This window comes from Symphalangus syndactylus, chromosome 1 (assembly GCF_028878055.3).
Source record: "Symphalangus syndactylus isolate Jambi chromosome 1, NHGRI_mSymSyn1-v2.1_pri, whole genome shotgun sequence".
NCBI classification, from domain to species: Eukaryota; Metazoa; Chordata; class Mammalia; order Primates; family Hylobatidae; genus Symphalangus; species Symphalangus syndactylus.
The window spans coordinates 134726800-134742431 of NC_072423.2; the positions used below are offsets into that span (position 1 = coordinate 134726800).

Consider the following 15632-nt stretch of genomic DNA (forward strand, 5'->3'; position numbering starts at 1 on the left):
AATGCAAAGTACACCAACATAGCTAAGTACAGTAAGCCTCGGAGGAACAGAGTAGTGTATATTATGCTAATTTCCCCCCACATTCTGCCTCTTGGCTCAGTTTTGCCGTGTGCTCTGCTCTGAAATTGTTATCGAGCAATTTTCCCTTAACTCAGCAGCTGCGCCCCTCTTTATGCCTCAGTCCATCAAGCCACCTTTACCTTTTTTTTATAGATGAATTCTGTGCTATTTTAACTAAGCTAGTATTTTTTTTTAATTAAGATAGTGTTTGCATTACAAAGTTGAATAGGTTTTGAGCGGTCTTCCCAAAGTCTATTGTTCTATTATACTGCTATTTTTAGAGTACAATTTTACAGAATGTGTTTTCTTTATTTGCACAGCCACATTCTATATAAATACCTGTAAATCAGACAATATGTAAAAGACCTAGCACATTGCTCAGCACATACATTTTTAAATACCAGAATCCCTATTCTTTTAAGATGGCACTATTTTCCTTCAAAAAGCAGAAAAATGAATTTAATGAAATTTGGGATATCTTGGAGCCTTGGGGGTGTTTTCTGAGTCTGTGGAAGAAAGTACAATTCATACTAATAACATTGGCTAAAAGCATAAGCTGTGAACATTGGTGCAAAATGCCCTGGGAGTTATTTATGGCTTGATATAAAGAAACTTCAAGCTCAGATTAAAAGAAAAACAAATTAGACCTAAGGGTTACAGTGCAGCTTAGGTATTTTATTTCATCCATCTACTGCCTCCCAACCAATAGGAGATTCTCATGCCACAGTAATGGTTTCATTGAAACCTCCCCTGAAAACGAAACTGATTAATAGGTACCTATGCTTTGGGAAGCACTGATAGAAACTTCTTTCTTAGCACTATTTCTGAGACCCCACACGTCATAATAGCAAGTGATAGAGGATAGCTGACAGAGATGAATTTGGGCAGCAACTAATAAAGGTCACTAAACACCAACTGTACTTGCAATGGTGGAAACCCAAACTACATCACTGGATCTGGCCTCTGACCAGCTCTTGGTTGCTCACACCTTTTCTGTTAGAAACCACTTTCAAATTCACCAAACCAAGATGTCAAAATCAAAGCTGATCTGGCAGTAGATATATCCAAATTAAAATGAACTCTTGAACCCTGGAAGCTAAGTCACTATTGAAGCAGAGGACCAACTGGGCAGTATAATTAATTCACTCCCAGGCCAAATTGCTAAATTTTTTAAATGTCATGTCATGCTTTCCTCCAGTGGTTATTTCCCTCTAGTCCATTTACCCCGTTGAGGAATAGAATATGCAAAAATATCTTTGGACCTGCAAAAAATCACTCTAATGCATAACCAGTGTCCATTTTTAATCAAAAGAACATAGTACAGTGTCTTAAAAATAGTAGGTATTCAGTAAATATGAACCAATTTTTATTTCCCCTGCCATCGATTAAAAAGGTGTAAAAATCTACCTTAGCTAGAATGCTGGTTTCTTTTAAAACAAAAGCAAAGAGATATGAAAAAGTCCAAGTACCAGTCTATTTCATCTTATACAATAAGAAAACTCACATTCAATTTGGGTCACTGATGATTGTATTAAAGGATGCTTTTCTCTGAAAGCTCTTCCAAAGTGTTAAGTACTGGACACTGGATATTTTTCTCAAAGAGTGACTATTTTTATCCTTCTTTCTTCCTCCCTCTCCAAATAGTGCTATTCACTTTGTCAAGCAATTTTCTTAATAAAAGGCCCTAAATGCCCATGCAACAAAGAAAGGACAGTGAACCCAGGAGATCATGTCTGCTCATTGTATTCTTAGCCACAGAATAACCATAGAATTATCAGCAACAAGGAGACCAGAGGGAAACTTAAGTAGGGTCTCTGCCCTAACACACAGATGGGCTTACAGGCAAGCTTTCATACATTCACTCAATAAATGTTTATTGTGGACCTATTATGTGCTTGACACTAAAGAAATAATGGTGAACAACAATAAAAAACATGGTTTTCACTCTCATGAAGATTACTGTTTAATGGGTTCTACTGATGTTAATCAAGTAATCACATTAATGAACACATAAATTAGATGAAACAAAAAAATGGAGCACTATTCTATTAGCGTATATAATAAAGGAACCTGAAAATACCAGAAGGGAATTAGAAAGCACTGTCCTGAAAAAGCAACTTGTGCTGACATCCATAGGATGCATAATAGTTAATTAAGCAAGGGGTTAAAAAGTAGAGAGAAGTGACTGACCATACAAAAGTTACGCGCTAGAAAGCATGCAGTTTTGTAGGCCTTGTTAAAGATTTGGGTCCTTATTTTCAGAATCGTGGGAAAGCTTTGAAGAGAAGGCCCAAAGTTGAAGGAGGGAATCAGGCTATATTGCTAAAATCCAGGCAAGAGATGATGGTAGCTGTTTTCTAGGATAGTAGCAATGAATATATGGCTATTCTCTGGAGGTAAAAAGTATTCATTCCAGCTGGGTGTGGTAATCCCAGCACTTTGGGAAGCCAAGGCGGGCGGATCACCTGAGGTCAGGAGTTTGAGACCAGGCTGGCTGACACCCGTGAAACCCCATTTCTACTAAAAATACAGAAAATTAGCCAGGTGTGGTGGCACACGCCTGTAATCCCAGCTACTCAAGAGGCTGAGGCAGGAGAATCGCTTGAACTGAGAGGTGGAGGTTGCAGTGAGCCAAGATTGCACCATTGCACTCCAGCTTGGGCAACAAAAGTGAAACTCCATCTCAGAGGAAAATAAATAAATAAATATAAAAAATATCTGCAATCCATGAGGGAAGATTGGTTGTGCTGGGTAAAGAAGGTTAGGGAGTGAGAGGCAGATATCAAGGAGAACTACTAGTCCAGTTAAATCCCAACTTAAGCCAAGGAATTCTGGAAGGTGATCAAGTTTGTAGAGTGGTGACCATGAGTTTAGTTTGGGGCTTAGGGTTACTCAGATTTTTTTTAAATGAGCAGGCCAATAGTATATGTGAGCCTGGACTTCAGAGGAGAAGTCTATCCTGGAGATAGTTATTTAGAAGTTAGATTCTTGGTAATTAATAAAATAAGCATTGATAGCATTACCTAGGAGAAGTATATAGGATAGGAAGAGGACAAGACCTAAAACTCAGCTTTGAAGAAACTCAGCAGAGGAAAAGAAACTTTAAAGTGGTAGCAAGAAAACTGTTTAAATGCTTGACCACAGTGACCAAGCTGGTTCCATTTGTTTAAACCTCCATGTACGGCTGGATTTAAAATTCAAAGCATAATCTAAAGAAAGCCCCCAGTTTACTCCTGTCAGGTTTTGATGGGTTGAATAAATGAATGAATGAAGTCTTAACTTTATCTCTGTTAGGGTTTGACTATAAGAACTAAGCACAATTCCCTATTGCTTTGCAGCTCACTTTGATTTTTTTTTCCTTAACTCTGAACCTTCGTATCATGGGCCGTAAGAGGTGACTTTTCTCCTGTATGGCTCTAAACAATCTCTCACTCATCTCTGTATACACTTACTCAGTAACAATAGCTCCCATGTAGGGAGTATGCCAGTCACTTTACCTGCATTATCTCATCATTTTTGTAGATATAGGAATTGAGTCTCAAAAAGATTAAGCAACTTGTCCAAGGATACACATTAGTAAATGTCAGACTAAGACTAGTACAAAAGCCAGTCTCCCGAGGAGTATGCTGTCCTGTCTAAATAAAATCACAAACGGACAACTTCACTATATGCTCCAACTTTCCTGCTACAGTGTTCAAATATTTCATGCTAAGTAGGATCTTCCTCTTGGCCACAGAAGATCACTATTAAAATGATCATTATTTAGTCCCACATTTCTCACAGTGTGGTACAAAAATTGCATTGAAATCACCTGGATTAAACTTGAGGTTATCAGGCCTTCAGGCTTCTCTCTTTCCCAATCCCACCACTGGCCACAGTCAAAATTCAGTTTCAGTGGGCTGAAGTGAAGCCAGGTCATTTGCAGTTTTAATAAAGTCTCATTGTTTTTTTCTGCACACAGAAGTTAAGCTTTCTTTTGCACAGTATAATTTGAAAACCATTGACTTGGCAGTACTCAACTTATTCTTATTGAACTGACTTAAAAGAGTACTTAATTTGAGTACATGTACTCATAAAGATTAATGTATCTAGTTATGAAAACCACAGATCTGAGACACAGAATACAAACTGAAAAAATGGGCAGTCCAGAGATTAGTACTTGAGGAGGATGCTTAAGTGTTTTTATATGAGGGGCGGCAGGGTAAAACAAGCTTTGCCATTTAATGATATTATCTATTACCTCCCCCGCCCTTACCAGCCATTTCTTTGAGAAGGCAAGATTTAACCTTCTGCATCTACTGAGAAACTGCTTCTACCACTTGATGAAAAACCCTTTTGGAAGGCAGAGGATGGAAATGGCCTCTGCAAATGATTACAGATTGTTATGATTCCATTCTGAGGGCAGATGCCAAGAATCGTGACTGAAAGCAATCTTCTTATCTCCAGGGGATTCCTCCAGCCAGTGCTTATGTATATTTTTCAAAATACATTATTATATCTGCAGTGTAACCACAGATGCTGAGCCCCAAGGCAGATATTGCTATTGCAAAGTACCTCCCCTGGCTGTGACACTGGAAAAAGCTTGTTTTCTTCCCTGACCTTTGTTCCATAAAGCTACAAAGGTTCCTTGGAAGTTCTCCAGTAATCTTTTATTTTTAAAGCATCTATGCTATTCTTTTAAAAGTGGTTTAGACATAGTGTGAGGGTGTGAAAGGATATGTGGTTTCTCAGTCCCTGAGAAGTGAAGCCAGAAGCTGCAGAAGGAGATACAGACTAAAGCAACTCAGCAGGCCTAGACCTTATTTTTAAGGAACCTATATACAAACTGGGCTTCACTAGAACACTTTGGCAAGTTTTTGCATCGTCAACCACCAGTTTTGATGCAGTTGCCTAAAGGGCTTGACACCCAACTAGGGAATAACTTAGGTTTGAGATTTAAGAATCACCCTAAGAGTTCTCTTGTTCCAGAGGGCACGCTCATTTTCCTGTAAGAACTGGACATTCCCTCCTATTGATTGGCAGGTCGTAAAGAACTCAACAGAAGTACTGACCCATGTAGACCTTGTCACTCACAGACAAGACAGATGTATGGTCTGAAGAACATTTAGGAAGGGAGGTGAGGACAGCTTAAGCATGCTATGGTCAGCAGTGCTGTCCTTGTTTATATGCTTCCGTAGACTATCAGCTGAGAAGACCCCAAGCTACCAACTGCCTCATGAGTGAATGTATCATTCTTTTGGTACATAGAAGGGTCCTATTTATTTGAGCCTTTGCACTTTAATAGAGTTTATCACTCTTAAGAGCCGAAGAGTTTAGATTAGGGCATCCCTGACAGTGTGTTACATAAATATAAACAACTTCAACAAAAATGTATTGGTTACCCAATATGGCCGGATACTGGGGATACTCTGATTCTCAAAATACCACATGCCTTAGAATCACCTGGAAAGCGTGTTAAAATGCAGACTGCTGGGCTCCATTCCCAGAGTTTCTAATTCAGCAGATCTGGGATGGGACCCAGAAATGACATTTTTAATAAGTTTCCAGGGAACGATGACATTGCTGGTCTAGGAACCATGTGACGACTGCCATAGACAGCTGAAACATGGTCCTTGGTTTACAAGGTTTGGTATAAGATATAGTTCATCCAAATACATGACTATTTGTTTGCCAGTAGGAAGTACTTAATAAAGAGTTGTTGAATGGATGAATAAATAAATGAATGAAAACACAGAATGGATATAGTGTGTGAGAATGTGGAAGGGTGGGGGATTTATTCTGATTACATAGTGTGCTGTTTGCAGAGCCATCAAGGGAGGAGCTAGCTGCATTGTGCTTCAAAGGTCAAGTTGAATTTGCGTAACGAAATGCTGGCATGAAGAATTTCTAAGATAAGAGAACAGCATGGCAAAGGAACAGAGACAAGAAAGGAGATGTGTGTGGTGGGAAGTAGTGAATAACCAGGTGGGTATGCAAGATATTACACAGGGCCATTCCTGAGCCTTGCCTGTCCCACAAAAGCCATTCTGCTACTGGTCCTCCTTTTTCTACCTTCTTGGAAAGCATCTGCTTCTTCTTTTACTACTTATTTTCTCTCCTACAACCGTGTACTTTCCTCTTTGAGCAATGTTAACATCCCTTATCTGAAGAACCTTTGGAACTAACTGAGGCAGATGCTTTTGGGGCCTCTATCATATCCATTCAACCCACCTCTTATTTCTAAGCAGCTGTAACGGAGGATTCTATGCACATGATTGAGAGCCACATCAACTATGTTGCACAGCTTCTTTCTGCTTTTTTGTCTCAGGGCTTCCTCCGTAGCTCAAAAACTGTGTTAGCCCATATGCAGGAGCAGCCAGAAGGGTAGGGCACTTTATACTCTGGGGAACAGCCATTAAACAATGGGGGAGAGGTTACAGTAGATACTTGACCCAGCATCTTGTCTTTTGAAAGCAGGGTTTCTTAGAGGGTCTACTGTGGAATTAAACCCAGATCCCACAGCGGTAGCCATGTCAGTAACACATCCTTTATTGTTATTGCTGTTGTTGGTTATCCTCCTCACCTCTCGTTGTACCCCTGCCTCAACCCTGTTTCCTGGGATCATCTCCCAGATAAATTACCTGCATCTAGATACTCATCTCAAGAACCTAAACTGAGATGTGGCCTCACAGGAAACACACAACACAGTCCTAGCTATTCATTCCTTGCTTGCTTGTCTGAGGCGATAGGTGAAATTTCAAGAGCAATGGCCTTTGGCTGCACTGGACCTGAAAATAGCAGAACATGGGTTAGCCAGTTTCCTTTGACACTGCAAAAGGGTTTATAGCATTAAAGATTTACAGTATAAAGTGTTCACAGGTTGTTTCCAATTTGAGTGACTAATTTATTTACTTAAAATGGACTCGATTTTTTTTTTCTTTTGAGACAGGGTCTCATTCTGTCACCCAGGCTGGAGTGCTGTGGCACAATCATGGCTCCCTGCAGCCTTGAACACCCAGGCTTAAGCCATCCTCCCACCAAAGCCTCCCAAGTAGCTGGGACCACAGGTGCACGTTACCATGTTCGACTAATTTTTTTATAGAGACAGGGAATCTCACTGTGTTGCCCAGGATAGTCTCAAACTCCCAGGCTCAAGTGATCCTCCTGCTTCAGCCTCCCAAATTGTTGATATTACAGGAATGAGTCACCACACCCAGTAACTCTTGACTTTTGTGACCTTGGTCTTGTAAGTTTAAATGAGAGCTACCTCCAGGAAGATTCAGAGGTCCTAAAGTGTTATATGTCCAAAATGAGACTTATGATGTTAGAAAGTAAGATATAAAAATATCTACATCACACTTGAGTTGACAAACGTATTAATCTATGAGACAAGGACACTTCTCCAACTACAGTGAAGCTCTGGGAACAGAAAGTCAAATGAGTTTTCAGGTGGGGGTTTGAAAACAATGAAGGGAAGTCACAGGAAAGACTCTAATAGTTTTATCTAGGATCCACTCCAAGCTGATTCAAATTGGAAACCTAATTTTGTGAACTTGATTTGGGTGTTTTCATAAGAGCACAGGCATTTAGCAGCAGGTAAATTCCATAACTCTCAAGAGGATGATAGCAGAGGCTTTTAGTGGAGGGAAAATGAATGGTCACCAGCATGAATATTTCATCATTCACTCCCCAGGCACCAGGGAATCAGAATATACAAATTACACTGATGTGATGCCAGGAGGAGGCTGTCCAGAGCTTTCAACATAGGAGGCTCCGGAAAAGTACTTGAAATTCTAACCACCACACAATATGATCTAAAGACAGCTGGAAACCTTAATAAGTATTTGAGAGTCTTAAAAAGCACTCAGTTTCAGGTGTCTTTACTTTTTGCTAAAAATCACTGAAGATACTGATTTGGGAACCACTTTGCATACACTTTCAGCCGAATTCTGATCTGAATGACTTATCTCAGCAAGGGCCTGAGTTTCTCCCTGTCTTGTTAATATACTCAGAACTTCCCTCACCCACACAAAAATTTAAAAATCTCTTAATTTATGGGTCAGTAGGAATAAAGACAAAAAAATCACAAGGTGAGGGAATGAAAGCTAGAATGGATGGAAAAAGGTATATGGGAAAGGTCACAAAATATCTTCTCTTATCCTAAAATACTCAATTCTTTCAACATACATAATTTATGCCCCAAGCCCCTCTCTACTTACTATTTGTAGAGAGTTTTATATTTCATGATACACTTTCACATACATGATATGAATTGATCCTAATAACTATCCACTAAAAAGAGGCAGGACAAGTATTTTCATCCCCATTTAAAGGATAAGTGCTAAGTTACTTATCCAAAGTCCTAAGGTTGCATAGTAACCTGGGGCCAGAATCCAGTACTTCTGACACCCATTCTAGTGCATTTTCTGCTTAGCTGCCTCTCCCAAGGCAAATGATGGATGAGCCTTTACTTGGACAGTTTCCCTAGCAAGGTGTCCTCACTTGTGGTTGGAAACCAAGAGGTGCCTCAAAGTGGGTTCTGCAGTCTGTTGCATGTTCATCTGTCCTCTGACAACCAGATCTTGGGTCAGCCTGCCTACATTTCAGTCCTGGACCTTCCATTTACTAATTGTATGGCTTTGGTAAAGTTATTCAACTTCTATGTCATATGTTTTCTATCTATAAAACAGGAATAGATATAATCCTGCCCTGGAAGAAGTAAAATTATCCCTATTTGCAGATGACATAATTCTATATATAGAAAACCCTAAAGACTCTAACAAAGAAACCTGTTAGAACTAATAAATGAATTCAGCAAAGTAGTAGAATACAAAAATAAGTTCTTCACACCAATAATGCTCTATACAAAAGAAATCAAGAAAAAATATTACTTACAATAGCATTTACAGTAGCATAGAAAAATTAAATACTCAGAAATAAACTCAACCAAGAAAGTGAAAGATCTGAAAACTATAAAACATTGATAAAAGGAATTGAAGAAGACACAAATGAAGCAAATATATCCACAATTAATGGATTGAATAATTGATATTTTTAAATGTTTATACCCTCCAAAACAATATACATATGCAAAACAGCCCCTACAAAATTTTAATTATGTTTTTCACAGAAATAGAAAAAGCAATACTAGAATTCATATGGACTCACAAAAGACCTTGAACAGACAAAGCAATCTCAAGAAAGAAAACGTTGGAGGTTGGAGGCATCACAATTCCAGATTTCAAATGATATTATGAAGCCATAGTAATAAAAACAATATGTTACTAGTATAAAAAAGACATATAAAACAAAGAAATGGAATAGAGAGCCAGAAATAAACCCAAGCTTATATTCGCAACTAATTCTTGGCAAGGCTACAAAAAAGACACAATGTGGAAAGAAAGGACAGCTCTTCAATAAATAGTGCTGGAAAACTAGATATCCACACACAATAGAATGAAGCTGGACCTTATCTTATACTATACATAAAAATGTCCACTCAAAATGGATTAAAGATGTAAGATCTGAAAACACAAGACTTCTGGAAGAAAACATAGGGAGAAAGCCCTTGATGTTGGCTTTGGCAATGATTTCTTTGGCTATCACACCAAAAGATCAGGCAATAAAAGCAACAATAAATGAGTGAGACTACATTAAACTGAAAATCTGCTTCACAGCGAAGAAAACAATCAACAAAATGAAAAGGCAGCCTACAGAGTGGTAGAAAACATTTGTAAACCATGTAAATCTGGGAAATGCAAATGAAAACTATGAGACATCACTTCACACCTGTTAGGAGAGCTATTATTCAAAAGTCAAAAAATAAAAGTATCAGCGAGGATGTGGAGGAAAGGAAATACTTGTACACTGCTGGGGGCAATGCAAAGTAGTACAACAAAAATAGTATGGAGGTTCCTCAATAAATTAAGAGTAGAACTAGCACATAATCTAGCAATCCCTCTGCTTGGTGTATACCTACAGGAAATGAATTCAGCACCTCACAGAGATACCTACACTCTGTGTTCATTGCAGCATTGTTCAAAATAGCCAAGATAGTCCAACAACCTAAGAGTCAATCAACAATAAATGAATAAAGAAATCGTGGTACATATATATTATACATACACAACAGAATATTATTCAGCAATTATAAAAAGACTTCCTGTCATTTGCAAAAACACAGATAAACCTGAAGGGCATTACACTGTGTGAAATAAGCCAGGCACAGAAAAAATAATAACTACTGCATGGTGTCATTTATATGTAGAATCTTTAGAAGTTGAATATGTAGAAACAGGGAGTAGAACAGTGGGTAGCAGGAGTGGACAGGGGGAGGAAATGCACAGCATGAGGACTATAGTTAACAATATTGTAAATATACTGAAAATTTGTGAAGAGAGCAGATTTTAGGTGCTCTTACTACACAAACAAAAAGGTAACTGCACCAGATGATGGACATGTTAATTTGCTTGACTTATATAACCATTTCATTATGTCTATGTACCACATCATGTTGCCTATCTTAAATATATACAAAAATACATAAATACATACACAGATAATCTCCTCATAAAAGAAAGTATTATCCTTTTCTGATAAGATGGAAGAATTGAAGAAAAATGCAAGTAACTCATCTTAACACAGTTCTTGCAATTTAGTTAATGCTCATAGAAGTTAGCTGCTATGATAATAAAAATGGCGACGCTGATTGTTGTTATCAAACCTGGCCAGGCTAGCATCCCAAGACAGTCTGTGAGTTAGGCAAATTTTTATTTTGGCAATATACATCTGCCTTTGGATTAGCTTTTACAGAAACAAATTTATCTTAAGCTTTTACATAGTTCAATTTTACCCAAGTAAGTAGATTTTAACATTTTAAAATCCAGGGCCATAATGTTTAGTCCTAAAATATCACATGAAGTCTTATTTATTATTTATTGAGACAGGGTCTCACTCTATTGCCTAGGCTGGAGTGCAGTATATAACAATATTATACGGTTATTATTATATTATTATATTTCATTTTTATTATTACATTATTATATACGAAAATTTGCCAAGAGTAGACTTTTAGGTGCTCTTACTACAAAAAAAAAAAAAAAAAGTAACTATGCCAGGGTGATGGTTATGTTAATTTGCTTGACGGTTGTAACCATTACACTATGTCTATGTACACCATATATCTTATACAAAAAATAGATAGATACCACATCTAAAAGAAGAAAGTATTCTTTCTTGATAACATGAAAGAATCAAAGAAAAATGCAAGTAAGTCATCTTAACACAGATATATATATATATAGCTTTTATATATATGTATATAAAATAATGGAAATCAGCAACACAAAAACAAGATAGTCATTGCCTCTGGGGATAAAACAGGGAGATATTGTGAAGAAGGAGCACATAGTAGATTTAAGTTAATGAATCAGTTTTGGGGTTCTGTGTCAGTTTTGTAGATATTAAGTAAATACAGAAATAAAATAGGGCTGTGTAAAGATAATGGATAACAAATTAGGGAGTTTAATTCATTTAATATTTTAGATTGAAAATATTAGAGTTAAAAAGCATAAGATCAATTCAAAATAATCTGATAAATTTTAAAGAATATATTATATATAAAGCACACAAGGAAGAGTATATATTTATGGGGGATATACAGTATTTAAAATTTAGTAGACTAAACAATTCTTATAAAACTTAAAGTAATTCCCCAGGCACACCTCTGTTCTAATTCATTGGTCATACATGGATTATATCCTTCTCAGTGAAATTATAATAGGGAATGTACTTCTGTAGAGTCAAGTGGGCTCAAATACAGCAAAAAACTTGGACCCCATAGTAAAAGCAACTATAAAAATTCCAAGATTCAAATTTATCATTTCTAAAATTTCAGGACCCCATATTTATTCTGTGGCAAGGGATGCTTTAAGATCAAGTCCTCTTAAATTTAGCAGCTTAATAATTTATACCCACCCTAAAGCAGCTACAGAAAACAAAATTGGTAAGTTTCTATTTTCAAAGTGCTTAGGAGTGAGTCTGGTAAAGATTAAATGATAAATAAGTATTGTTATGTAAATGAATCTCTTTGGAAATTATGACTATTTTTCCAACAAATTGTTACTCAAGTCTTCAGAATACTATAGTGTATTTATTTTGAGAAGAATATGCCAAAGGAAGATGAGAACAGCCTTTTTCCTGCGTTTTGTTGAACAAGTTAGCAATGTTTTGCATAACCTAATGGATTTTCAAGTCCAGTGTGTCATATCAGTGACAAGGCTTAACCTTAAGAAGTTCTAGGAAATTCAGCAAAATTGAATTCTTGCAGCACCTGGATTCCAAAATGTTCCTATCTGAAGGGTTAGCTCAGTTCACCATTTCCATGAATGCTTACAAAACATATGCTTAGCTATTTCACACATTGAAATAAATTAAATGTACGTACTTTGCTTTGCAGAGGACAGTGTGGTTACCTCCCCAGTGTTCATCCCACATTTTTCCCATTGTATAGCAGCAGTGTGATTTTGAGTAGGATTGACAGGGCCCAAACTACAGAATATATCCCAATTGATTTAAGCCAATTAAGAAAATTTATATCTCTTGCTAGAGTGATTGAGTTAAAAGGGTTCATCCAGAGAGGGAGGGTAATGACTTTTATTCAAATAATCTTGAGAAGCTCTGTTCTTCAAAATGCTATAGACATAGAGGCCCATGCCCTGAGTTTTTGCTGGTGGCCATCACGTGGCCATGAGGAAGCTACCCTGGGGATTGACACAATACACAGGGAAGGTAAAGCAAAGACAATTGCAGAGAAACAGATTCAGGACCTCAGTTTATGCCCAAAGGCTGCTGCACCACTGAAATTTTCCATTAATGAACCACAAATCTAATTAGCTAATTGGTTTGAGCTGAAAGCAATTTAGCATTCAGATTTTCATAACAGAAATGTGAAACTGGTTGAATTGAGGTAAAAAGAACAGTGATGGGGGCTTTTCTATCCATAACTGTGTAATCAATAATCACTTGTATTTAGATTTTTCTAATAGCCAATAAACCATAAACAATCAAAAGAATAAGGCATGAATGGATAAATCATCCATGGCTCTGGTGATTTCCAGAGACATATGATGAGAACTAAAATGGTAGATACACACTAAGCCCCTGCTTTTATATCAATAAATGTTCCAAACACCTGTGTATTTCCTACTGAAAGAAAATATAAATTTCATATCAGAAGGCTTGCACAATCATTGAGTTAGGTGTGTCAGTTCTTTGTTTTAGAAGTTTTATTCCAATACCAACTTCGTGATATTTCCACATCAGAGATATTCTGAACTGAATGAGGCTATGCTTTCTTCCTCTGGCTCAGTGCAACTGTTTTAGCAATAAGGATACACTGAAATTCAAGGTGAGTAACTTGCAGTGGTAGTGGTAGAATAGTGATAAAAATTCAAAACTCTGGGTTCTTTATCTAATGATTTCCTGACTGCACCATAAAAATAGATTCGAAAAATGTTGCCTCAGTCAGCTATTGCTATGCAGCAAACCACCCTAAAATGTAGTGTCTTGAAATTATTATATTCCTTAAACTCTATGGGTTTGCTACAATGGCTCTACTTCAGGATGCAGATCTGCCGGGCTGCTCTACTTCTCTCTATTCTTCCTTAGATCATGGGCTCATCAGATGAAGTTCTTCCCATGGAGATGGCAGGGGTGCGAAAATGATCACACATACACAAGCATATTTCTTGTATTACGTATGCTGACTTCCCATTGGCCAAGCCAAGTCACGTGGTCAAGTCCAAAGTCAAGTGGAAGAAATAGCGAAGTTACTGGCAAAGGGGAAAAAATGCCAATAATTTGATCTACTGCAAAAGTAAACAGACTGAAGAACATTGAGGAGAAAATATAGTTCCTCAAGTCAAGTCAACAAAACACAAATGAGGTTATGAAGAGAAAAAGCATCAAGGCATTGCAATTTTGCAGTGCCCTGCGTAATGAGTGCAAAGTGATTGTCTCATCTGAATCAAGTTGATTTATGTAGCTTGAGATAAGAATTAATACCATAAACTTCTCATTAAATATTAAATCACAGCTCTCTCACCCAGGCAAATTAGCCTAGATATTACTGATGCCAATGAAACTCCATCCGGATTCTAATTTGAAGGTGTAGATTTGAGCACAAACTGGTTGTATATAAATAGAAGATTTTATCAAGGACAGATAAGCAAAATATCTTTCTCCAACCTTTAAAGTCATATTGGGAATAAATTTTCAGATTTTTGTTAGGACCACTGAATTTACTTTGGGCCGGAAATAAAATTGTTCTTGTTTTGCCCACACTGTCAAAATGCCATCCTCTCCTCCTTTTCTCAGAAGGCAAGGGGTTTGTTATGAGGACAATTTAAAGAACGAATGACCAGATCCCAAACAACTCTAGTAGGGGAAACTGAAAAAGGTTCAAGAAATCAGGGAGGCAGGGATTTATGTTAAGGCCATATGAAATATTGGAGCCACATCACACAATATGGAAGCTGCAGGAGCAACAGACGGAGCAGCAGCAGCCGCAGGTGGCTGCCCTGAGGCTGATCGCCACCACAGCAGGATCCTCTGAAGTTGGTACCTGTCATCACATGATCAATGGAAACTATACCAGGAGTCTACGTAGAAGAAAACAATAATCATGTATTACTTGTTCCACCATAAACATGTAGAATAAAGCACAAATTACACAGTAAAATAGAATCTGGATTCAAGTCTGACTACTACTATAAAAATGAGTCCTAGCCTCACTACTTCACTAGCTGTGACAATTTTTGCAAATCACTTTGATTAACTTACATGAGCCTTAGACTCCCTCACCTGCAAAATGAAGAAATTAATAATCCCTGTCTCTGTGTTGTGGAGAAAACTAAATGGAGAAAACATATGTCGAATAACTAGCATGATGCTTAGCAAGTGGCAAAGCTGCATAAACAGTAGCTAAAGTCATTTTTCAAGCTATTTTATTGTAAGTTGATTTTTTTAACCACACTAGGGGAAGATAGATGTTTGCTGGAAAATTGGTAATTTACCTTTCCTTTCTCATTTTTCATGGTTTTCCAAGGAGCTTCACCAATGTGTATCATCCATTTGAATGGAAAATTATGGTTTTAATAGAATGCACCAAAAACAGTTTCAATAAACAAAGATTACTGCACACTTTATTTGGTGTGTCTTAGTATAAGTCATTAAAAATAAAGATTCCCAAACATCTGATTCAGTTACACTATGAGGAATCTGCATTTTTTAACTTCTCTGATTTATTCTGAGGCAGATGGTCTATATTTTGAGAAAAAACAAAAATAGCATAAACCGTGGTCTCCTACATATAAAAAGCAGAAGACTGTTTAGAAATACTTCAACAGATCCTCACCAGGCTACATGGATTGCCATTCCCAAAGAGATTAACAACAGCATTATAAATGAAAGCGGATTAGCTCAGGAGATACTATTTGTAAGAGAGGAAATTTCTCCTCCTACACTCAATTCTTTAAAGAATTTGGGACTTGTCATTTTTCTGTGTGATGTTCCACAATGTAATGAAATAAATG

At 37.3% G+C, this 15632-nt stretch overlaps 1 long non-coding RNA gene across 2 annotated transcripts in view; it reads right to left on the minus strand.

Annotated features, from left to right (window-relative positions):
- Nucleotides 1–6620: 6620 nt before the first annotated feature.
- The window catches only part of LOC134736344 (uncharacterized), a 393342-nt gene continuing 384330 nt past the window's right edge, over nucleotides 6621–15632 (minus strand). For both annotated transcript variants that reach the window (XR_010120300.1, XR_010120299.1), the window contains one exon: nucleotides 6621–6827. This is a non-coding gene — a long non-coding RNA (uncharacterized lncRNA). The remainder of the gene's footprint in view (nucleotides 6828–15632) is intronic.